This window comes from Brassica oleracea, chromosome C4, assembly GCF_000695525.1.
Source record: "Brassica oleracea var. oleracea cultivar TO1000 chromosome C4, BOL, whole genome shotgun sequence".
Taxonomy (NCBI): domain Eukaryota; kingdom Viridiplantae; phylum Streptophyta; class Magnoliopsida; order Brassicales; family Brassicaceae; genus Brassica; species Brassica oleracea.
Window position 1 is genome coordinate 12,122,602 of NC_027751.1, and position 9,271 is coordinate 12,131,872.

General features: G+C 34.5%; 1 pseudogene; it reads left to right on the top strand.

The window, feature by feature from the left end:
* The first annotated feature begins 221 nt into the window (after window positions 1-221).
* On the top strand, window positions 222-4,143 carry LOC106338131 (annotated as a pseudogene).
* Window positions 4,144-9,271: the final 5,128 nt, after the last annotated feature.

The following is a 9,271-nucleotide window of genomic DNA, read 5'->3' on the forward strand; positions in this document are numbered from 1 at the left end:
TAGGTTCGGGTGCGCCGCACGCGTAGCGCCTAGCTACTTTCCGAATAAGAAATAATACTCAGCCCCATGTGGCTTTTATAAAATCAAGTTGACAAAAAATTCGTGGGCTTTAGTGGCTTTCGTTTAGGGCCCATTTGTTTGATGTGTATATGTATATATAAAGACACCCTAGAACGTAAGGGAGGACTTGTGTGTGTGATACGTTAGAAAGGTTTGAGAGGATGAAGGCGACGGCTGAACACGGTACAGCTAAGATAGCGGTGTGGTGGGACATGAAGGACTGTCCGATTCCGGAAGGTTATGACGCTGGTCGGGTCCGAGCGAGCTTAAGCGGCGTTCAAGGAACGACCAAACACAAACCCCTGGTCACATCCTGCAAGGGCTCGTATCCACTGGAATCTCTGTAGCACATACCAGATCCGGTTAGTTATCCATCTCTAGAGTGTTATATATATATATATATATATATATATATTTATTAGTTTGGATATCACTAAAAAATATATATATTAACAGAAAGCACAAACTACCTCATGTATCGGGATATTGTGGAATGGCGAGGTCAGAATGCTCCTCCAGCTACAATGATGATCATACCAGATAAGGTGCGAGGTGTCTTTGATTGGGATCTGCTCCGGCAACAACAACGGACGCGATACAACCTTTTTCTGGCTTATTCAGTTAAGCCTCGAGTAGCTAACCTCCTCTGCACAAGTGAAGAGTGGTGCTGGACAAGTTTACTATATAGTAAACAAAGCGGACCAGTTGTTGTTCAGAGTGCCAAGTTGTATTGCAAATCGTGCAATTTCGATTGCCAAAGCCTGAAGAAATTCGAGAAGCATCTCTCGAGTTATAAGCACGTACGAGAAGTAAGCATCGTCTCTCTATTTGCTTCAATTTGATTGAGATTTTGTGTTAAACATGAACATTTCAATAATTTATTTATTTATTTTGGAAACTATGTCTATGTATATATATCAGTGTTCAAAAATACGGCTTACGCGGCCGCCGATACGGTCACTATACGCTATGCGGCTATGTAACGTACGAAATTCATCGTATACGGCATTATATGCGGTTTGTTAAAAAACGGGCGTACATACGGTTTACGCGGACGTTTATACGGTGGTGGCGTCTAGGCGTTAGACATTGTTTTGTTTGAAAAGATAAAGTTACGTAATTAAATGAAGTTGAATTAAAAAAAGTAAAAACTGAAAAACATAAAACTACGTAGTTTTTTTTTTTTTTTTTGCTAAAAAAAAACTACGTAGTTTAGCTAAAGTTTTAAGTTGTTAACCCTAATTAGCAATTCACGTTCAATTCATTGTCTTCTAAAGTCTATACCACAGAGCCCTGCTAGGCTGCCACCTTCACTTTGCCTCTTTATCGCTTTCTTATCTACCAAAGGTTTTTGTTTTGATTTATGTTCTCGTCTTTTTTGTTTCTCTGCACATGTTTTTATTTTATTTTGAAGTTTGCAATAGTTCTAAAGTACGATCAGTTTTTCTTACTAGTTACTAAAGATTTGTTTTTGACTTTTTTCCAAAAAAACTGCAGAAAATCATTCAAGAGATTTTTCCATTTTGGTATGGCTGGATCATCTGCAAATTCAAATATGAACCAAACAGGAACTTCAGAAACACCAGCTTTGAAAAGAAATTCAAAGGATGTTGCTTGGGAATATGGGATGTTGTGTAACCCAAGTAATCCAGATAAGGTGAAGTGTAAACTATGTGGAAAATTATTTTCTGGTGGTGCATTTAGGATTAAAGAGCATATTGCCAAGATTCCAGGAAATGTTTCTGCTTGTCCACTATCAACAAAAGATGATCAAGAAAAGTGCAAAAATGCTATTGATGAAGCTAAGAAGAAAAAGAAGAGCAAGAGGAGCTCAGATGCTGACTTGCGAAATTCTGTGAAGATATGTGATGTTGGAGATGAAGATGATGAGGCTGGTGCTGAACTTGAAGAGTTGAGGTCAAAAAAAATTCCTCGGACACTTGGTCCCATGGATAAATTTGCATCAGATATCAACCCACGACTCTCTTCCGTGGAGACTAGACAACAAAATATCAGTGATGCTCTTTGTAAAGATAGATTACATAAAGTTCACCAATATATTGGCAGATGGGTCTTTGCTTCTGGTGTCCCCTTCCATGCTACTGCAAACGATGAATTTAAGTTGATGCTTGAAGCTGTAGGACAGTTTGGCTCGGGAGTTACGCCACCAAGTCAATATTTGCTAAGAGAACCTTTACTGAAAGAAGAAGTTGAGAGAGTCAAGGGTTTATTAAAAGCTCAGGAAGAAGAGAGGAAAGAGAACGGGTGCTCAGTTTTGACGGATGCTTGGTCCGATAGAAAAAGAAGAAGTATTATGAACTTATGTATTAATTGCAGAGGAGGAACCATGTTTCTTTCTTCTAAAGACTGTTCAGAGGAGGCTCACACTGGTGAATTTATTTATGAGTATGTCAAAGGGTGCATTGAGGATGTTGGGGTAGAAAATGTGGTTCAAGTGGTGACTGACAATGCTCCAAACAATATGGCCGCTGCGAGGTTCTTGAAAGAAAAAATGCCAGACATTTTTTGGACATCATGTGCTGCCCACACTGTTAATTTGATGCTTGAGAGCATTGCAAAACTCCAAAGTTTTAAGACCATCATCAAGAGGGCTAAATGGTTCACAATATTTGTTTATGCTCACCACAAGACTTTAGCGATGATGAGGAAATTCACAGACAATAAAGACATTGTTAGACCAGGGGTTACAAGATTTGCATCATGCTTCTTAACTTTGCAAAGCCTGATGGAAAAGACTGATCAGTTACAGTCCATGTTTGTTAGTGCTGAATGGAAACAGTGCAAATGGGCAAAGCATCCTAAGGGAGTGGAAGCTTTTAAAACAATGACGAGTATGCAGTTTTGGAATGGAGTAACTATGTGTTTGAAGGTTTTTGAACCTTTAGTTAAGGTACTTAGATTGGTGGATGGTGATAAGAAACCTACAATGGGATATCTGCATGGAGAGTTATTACAAGCAAAGAAAGATATATGTGCTGGGTTGAATAACGTTCAAAGGAATATTCAGCCAATCATGACTATCATTGACCAAAGGATTGAGGGTCGACTTGACAGTCCTTTGCATTTGACGGGTTATTTCTTGAATCCTTACTATTTATACAAGGATCAAACCATTCCATTACATAACAATGTGCTCACAAGCTTTTTCAAGTGTGTCAGTGCTTTTATTGCCGACGACCTTTCGAAGCAATGCAACGTCATCAATTCTGAGATTAATAAGTACAAGAACAAGGAAGATAATTTTGGGACACCATGGGCTGTAAAAGGCTGTGAAGAATTTAAAGATGATTATGATCCAGGTATGTTTAAAAATTCAAAGCCACTATATATCTTTAGTTTTGTTTGATATAATTTGTGTACTGGAATATATTGTTTTATCTTGAGTCTTGTACGTAGAAAATGCGTAAGAAATAAGTGGATTCCGTAACGTTTTCACTTTAATAAATTAAATAAAACAGAAAACACTAATTGTTTTGTTTTCTTATTAGTTGAATGGTGGAATACTTACGGGACGTCAGTGCCTAATTTGCAAAGAATGGCAAAGAGAATTTTGAAGACTAATTTTACGGGACGTCAGTTCCTCGGGATGTGAAAGAGCTTGGAGTTCTTTTGAAGGGGTAATTTTTATTAGTCTATGATTCTAAAATCTTTTCATATGTATTGATGATTTTTGTTTTAAAAATGCAGATACATACAAAAAAGCGAAACCGGCTTAGTACAAGTAGAATGAATAATCTTGTATTTGTCCAATTTAATACAAGATTGTTGAACAAAAGAAAAAAACGGAAGGAGAGGAACATTGATATATTGCTGGCTGATGATGCTACTCATGCTCAAGAATGGCTTGTTGAAGGTGATGATGCAGAGCATGAATCAGCTATGGGTGTAGGAGCTGGTGATACAGATGGAGCGGCAGATGATGATGATATGGCTGATATTAGAGAACTGCGTGATGAAGATTTTATTTCTGATGCTGAAGAGGAAGATTTTGCTGGTACTAATTTGGAATCAGATGAAGACCAAGTTCCAAACATGTACGGTGAAGAAGAATATGATAATTAAACTTTCAGTTGTTTTTTTTTTCATTTTAGTTGTTCTTTTGATTTGAGGACGAGGATGTTTTCTACTTTATTTAGAACTATTAGCATCTTTTTAGATGTTGGTTATTTGATTTTTAAGAATTTAGTATTGAAAGCCTTTTCTTCTTTTAGTACTAATATTATTTTATTTCATATCAATCATTAATAATATATATCATTAATCATTAATAGATATATATATATATATATATATATATATATCCAGAGGGTTTAGGCGTCCGCGTATACGGCTAGGCGCTAGGCGCTACGTCACCGCACAGAGAGCGCATAGCGTATTTTAGAACACTATTATATATATATATAGAAAAAATCGCATTTTAAACCCTGAGAATGTCACATTCTAGCACTTTAAACACTGAACGTTTTTGATTAGCACTTTAAACCTTGAAAATAACATTTTTATCATAACAAACCTCCAAGTCAACTAGGTGAACTTTACTGTTTGAGCAATAACCCTGTTTAAATTTTTGCACTTGCATAACTTTTTGCACTTGGAGGAGAAGAGACTTCCTGCGTCTCGTAAATCTAATATTCAGGGCCAGAGGCGATTTCGAGTAGCTGAGTACGACCGACATCATTTGCCACAGGCAAGTTTTTTCTTTCTTTTTTTTTTTCCTCTCTCTCTCTCTCTCTCTCTCTACAAAAGATTGAATAGAAAAAGTAGTCGCATGTACACTCAAAATGTGTCATACATTGTAGGTGAAAAATGATCGAAAAACCAAACGTATGAAGAAGAAAGCAAATTCGGACGGGTTTTGGACTTCTTGATGATCACTTACGTCTTACTAATCGACCTTGATCTCAAACCTAGAGTGTTGAACTTGTTACTAAGCTGCAGCTCTTGCTTTTCGTTCCTAGTCTATGTTTTAATGTAAAATACTTGTTTTTCATTTTGCTTTGCTTGTTTAATACCATGGTTTTATCTATTTAAGAAATACAACAAGTTAATCTTATTATTCACTAACTGTTTAGTAGTTCTTTTCATTTTCGGATTCGCAGTATTATTGATTAGATCAAATTTAAAGTTTTAGATTACCTTAATGTCAGACGGCTATATGATCAAATGCCTTTCAGCCAATTAAATTGACACATCAAATTATATGATCAAATGCCTTGCATGCCTTGGCGTACTGAACCCATGTTTCTGTTCAATCTCCTTGGCTCAATACACAAAATGAGGCCCACCTTGCAGTTTTATTTTAGGTGAAACTTTCGTACCCAACTCACGTTTCTGTTCAATCTCTTTAGCTCAATACACAAAATGAGGTTTACCTTGCAGTTTTGTTTTAGGTGAAACTTTCGTATCCAATATGTCAAAATTTTATTTGCAATCTTTGTATTGAATTTTCTAACACAATTATAAATTACAATTACTATTAAACGTCACATTAAAAATCATGTTATCAACGATTTAAAAGTTTTGTTATAAAAAATAGTCACATGATACATTGGACCATGTAAAACAAAAACAATCAATCTCTCACACCCAATTTTTTTTTCAAGGTCTAATTTTAAACTCTATTACAAAACTATATCATACCATTATGAATCCTTTGGACCCCACACATATTCATTATTTTTTCATCTTTCGATAGTTTAGCATATAAATCAATTGAAAAATTAGTAAGCTCAAAATCCAATTGTTAAAAAAACTTATATTAACCCAAACATAAATGTATACGATAAATATAATATTCAGCGATTTCATTCACTTAATACTCAGCGTAACCACTTGATAAATATTTTAACTATTTTATGTATGGTATTATGATAACCACCGACGTCCATTTATTCTTTAGTTCACCTATACCATATAGAAAAGAGCACAAATTAATAAAATAAAATATTTTTTTCTTAGAAAACGGAAGAATACCAGACAACAATATTATTGAGAAGAAAGGAAAGCAAAACGTTTGAAAGATTTGTTTTGATAGATATCCTTGAAGAAATTGTTATTAATGTTTGTGTTCTAGAGTAGTTAACTAAAACATTGAACTTAGGATTGTGGACAACTACGACGGTAGATTCTGCACCAGAATAGATTCCTTTGAACTATGATTGCTAGAAATAACCGACATCTGATTTAATAATAAATATCCGTAAAATGTATTTGGAGATCATTTTACAAATTGTGTTTAAAAAAAGAAAAATGACGATCATTATACAAAGATTTAACAAGAAAGAAACATGCAAAAATCATCGTATCAAATTTAAATCCCTAGAAAAATATGACTTAGAGTTAAGAATTTGTAGTAATTAATTGTAGTAATTAATCTCAAAACATATAAATTTTCTGAAGATCCTAAAAACGAGGTTACTGTTGATACATGGAGACGCATGTTTTTACTCCTTTAAAAGAACAAAGTTAGATACACGTTTCGATATGAAATTGGCAACTCTCACTAGTGCCTACGACGGTAGATTCTGCACCAGAATAGATTCCTTTGAACTATGATTGCTAGAAATAACCGACATCTGATTTAATAATAAATATCCGTAAAATGTATTTGAAGATCATTTTACAAATTGTGTTTAAAAAAAGAAAAATGACGATCATTATACAAAGATTTAACAAGAAAGAAACATGCAAAAATCATCGTATCAAATTTAAATCCCTAGAAAAATATGACTTAGAGTTAAGAATTTGTAGTAATTAATTGTAGTAATTAATCTCAAAACATATAAATTTTCTGAAGATCCTAAAAACGAGGTTACTGTTGATACATGGAGACGCATGTTTTTACTCCTTTAAAAGAACAAAGTTAGATACACGTTTCGATATGAAATTGGCAACTCTCACTAGTGCCTACGACGGTAGATTCTGCACCAGAATAGATTCCTTTGAACTATGATTGCTAGAAATAACCGACATCTGATTTAATAATAAATATCCGTAAAATGTATTTGAAGATCATTTTACAAATTGTGTTTAAAAAAAGAAAAATGACGATCATTATACAAAGATTTAACAAGAAAGAAACATGCAAAAATCATCGTATCAAATTTAAATCCCTAGAAAAATATGACTTAGAGTTAAGAATTTGTAGTAATTAATTGTAGTAATTAATCTCAAAACATATAAATTTTCTGAAGATCCTAAAAACGAGGTTACTGTTGATACATGGAGACGCATGTTTTTACTCCTTTAAAAGAACAAAGTTAGATACACGTTTCGATATGAAATTGGCAACTCTCACTAGTGCCTACGACGGTAGATTCTGCACCAGAATAGATTCCTTTGAACTATGATTGCTAGAAATAACCGACATCTGATTTAATAATAAATATCCGTAAAATGTATTTGAAGATCATTTTACAAATTGTGTTTAAAACTAAAGAGGTTCGCCATTAATTCCTGTATCACCTTATCGTTCTGGCAATCACCTTACCCGATGTGTCAATGGAGCTTAATTATGCCTCCAATCACCATTACGAATAGCATATGGTGAAATATGCCTCCAATCACCATTACGAATAGCATATGGTGAAATTATTCGCGCAAATCATAAAAGCATATTTCACACAAAGCATATAGTGAAATATTGGAATAGAGCCCCAATTTTTTTTTAAAAAAATTACATTAAAAAAGACCCTTAAATTTATATTAAATAAATTATGTTAAAATCTTACTAAAAGTTTTGTGGCCCCCAACATTTCAGGGACACCCTGGCTTGGCTCTGTAACATCTCTACCATGACATTTGGTAAAAGCTTCACACCAGCAAGCATGAAATCTGAAAATCCAAATATTGACAGTAGCTAAAGCTACTAAAAGTCAAGCGATCCATGCATCGAAATATCTTCTATAAATCATCTATGTGTGATATATACCTTTAATATTTCTACATGAACTCTCACACACACTTCTTAATTAAAGCTATAGCTAGACATGAAAAAATATATACCTTTAATATTTCTACATGAACTCTCACACACACTTCTTAATTAAAGCTATAGCTAGACATGAAAAACTCCTACCAGACAAAAATAAAAGCAAAGAGAACAGACAATGAAACACGAGTATAACCCGAATTCAATGGAGAGCTCTCATTCACAACTGATCAAAAGCTTCCACCGACGTCTGATCTCATCACCTTGTTTGGGTTGCTGTGTTACAACTGCATGCGTCCAAAGCTTCCGCATTTTGTTGGACTAAGGCTTCAACACTTTATACTTACGCATATGTCCATTTACAGTACTGCAAATCATCAAACTAACCTAAATGAGTTTTTAATTTTTAGATTAAAAAAAAGAGTTTTCTTTGTGTATGTAGTATCTAGCATTATCAAAGAACATACTAAGCCATATAAGGGAAATTAGGGGCCATATACATATGCCAAAAAATATTAAGTCCATACACATAATATGATGATGGTTATGATATGTTATATAATGTTATCCAAAGTTTCGAAAATAGCCTTATAGGCGCGTGAAAGGAGAATTGTATTTTTTTTTTTATCTTTACCCTAAAAACTGAAAAGTCAGTACCACTTTTTTCTGTTTCCATTCGTTGACGAACGCCATTTGGAGAGATCATTGGAAGAAACAGATTAGCTGAAATCGATTGTGAGGCGGAGTTGGCGAAGGAAGAAATCTTAAAGCTTCATCTTTGGGTTCGTGTTACTGGCAGAAATTGATAATCGATGTTAGGTTTACGGAGAACTGTTCAAATTCGCGGCGAAATTTGCAAGGCGGAGTGATCTCCTACCAAACCCAAGTAAATACAGTTTGATTAATGAACATAGTCGGCCTTATCCTCTGTTTTGAACCCATCTCGCTGTGCATTAACACCACTAACACCGTTTATTGTTTGCAGATCCAGATTTACAGGTATATCGACGGTCGACCAATAAAGAAAATTTGCAAGACTATTTTAAGTTTACAAGCTCAGTTAGGATTTTAGTATTTGCCTCCTTCATCATGGCCCTCTCCATGGTTGTTTCTGTGTTGTTTTCGTTAGTTTCCCCCCCCACATGATTTTCTGGGTTCGTGTTTGTGGAAGCAAGTTATGTATGTTGTAATATGACTATACTATCTGAGCGACTTTGATAGCGACTTTGATAATATAGTCACCATGTTTAGTAGAAATAG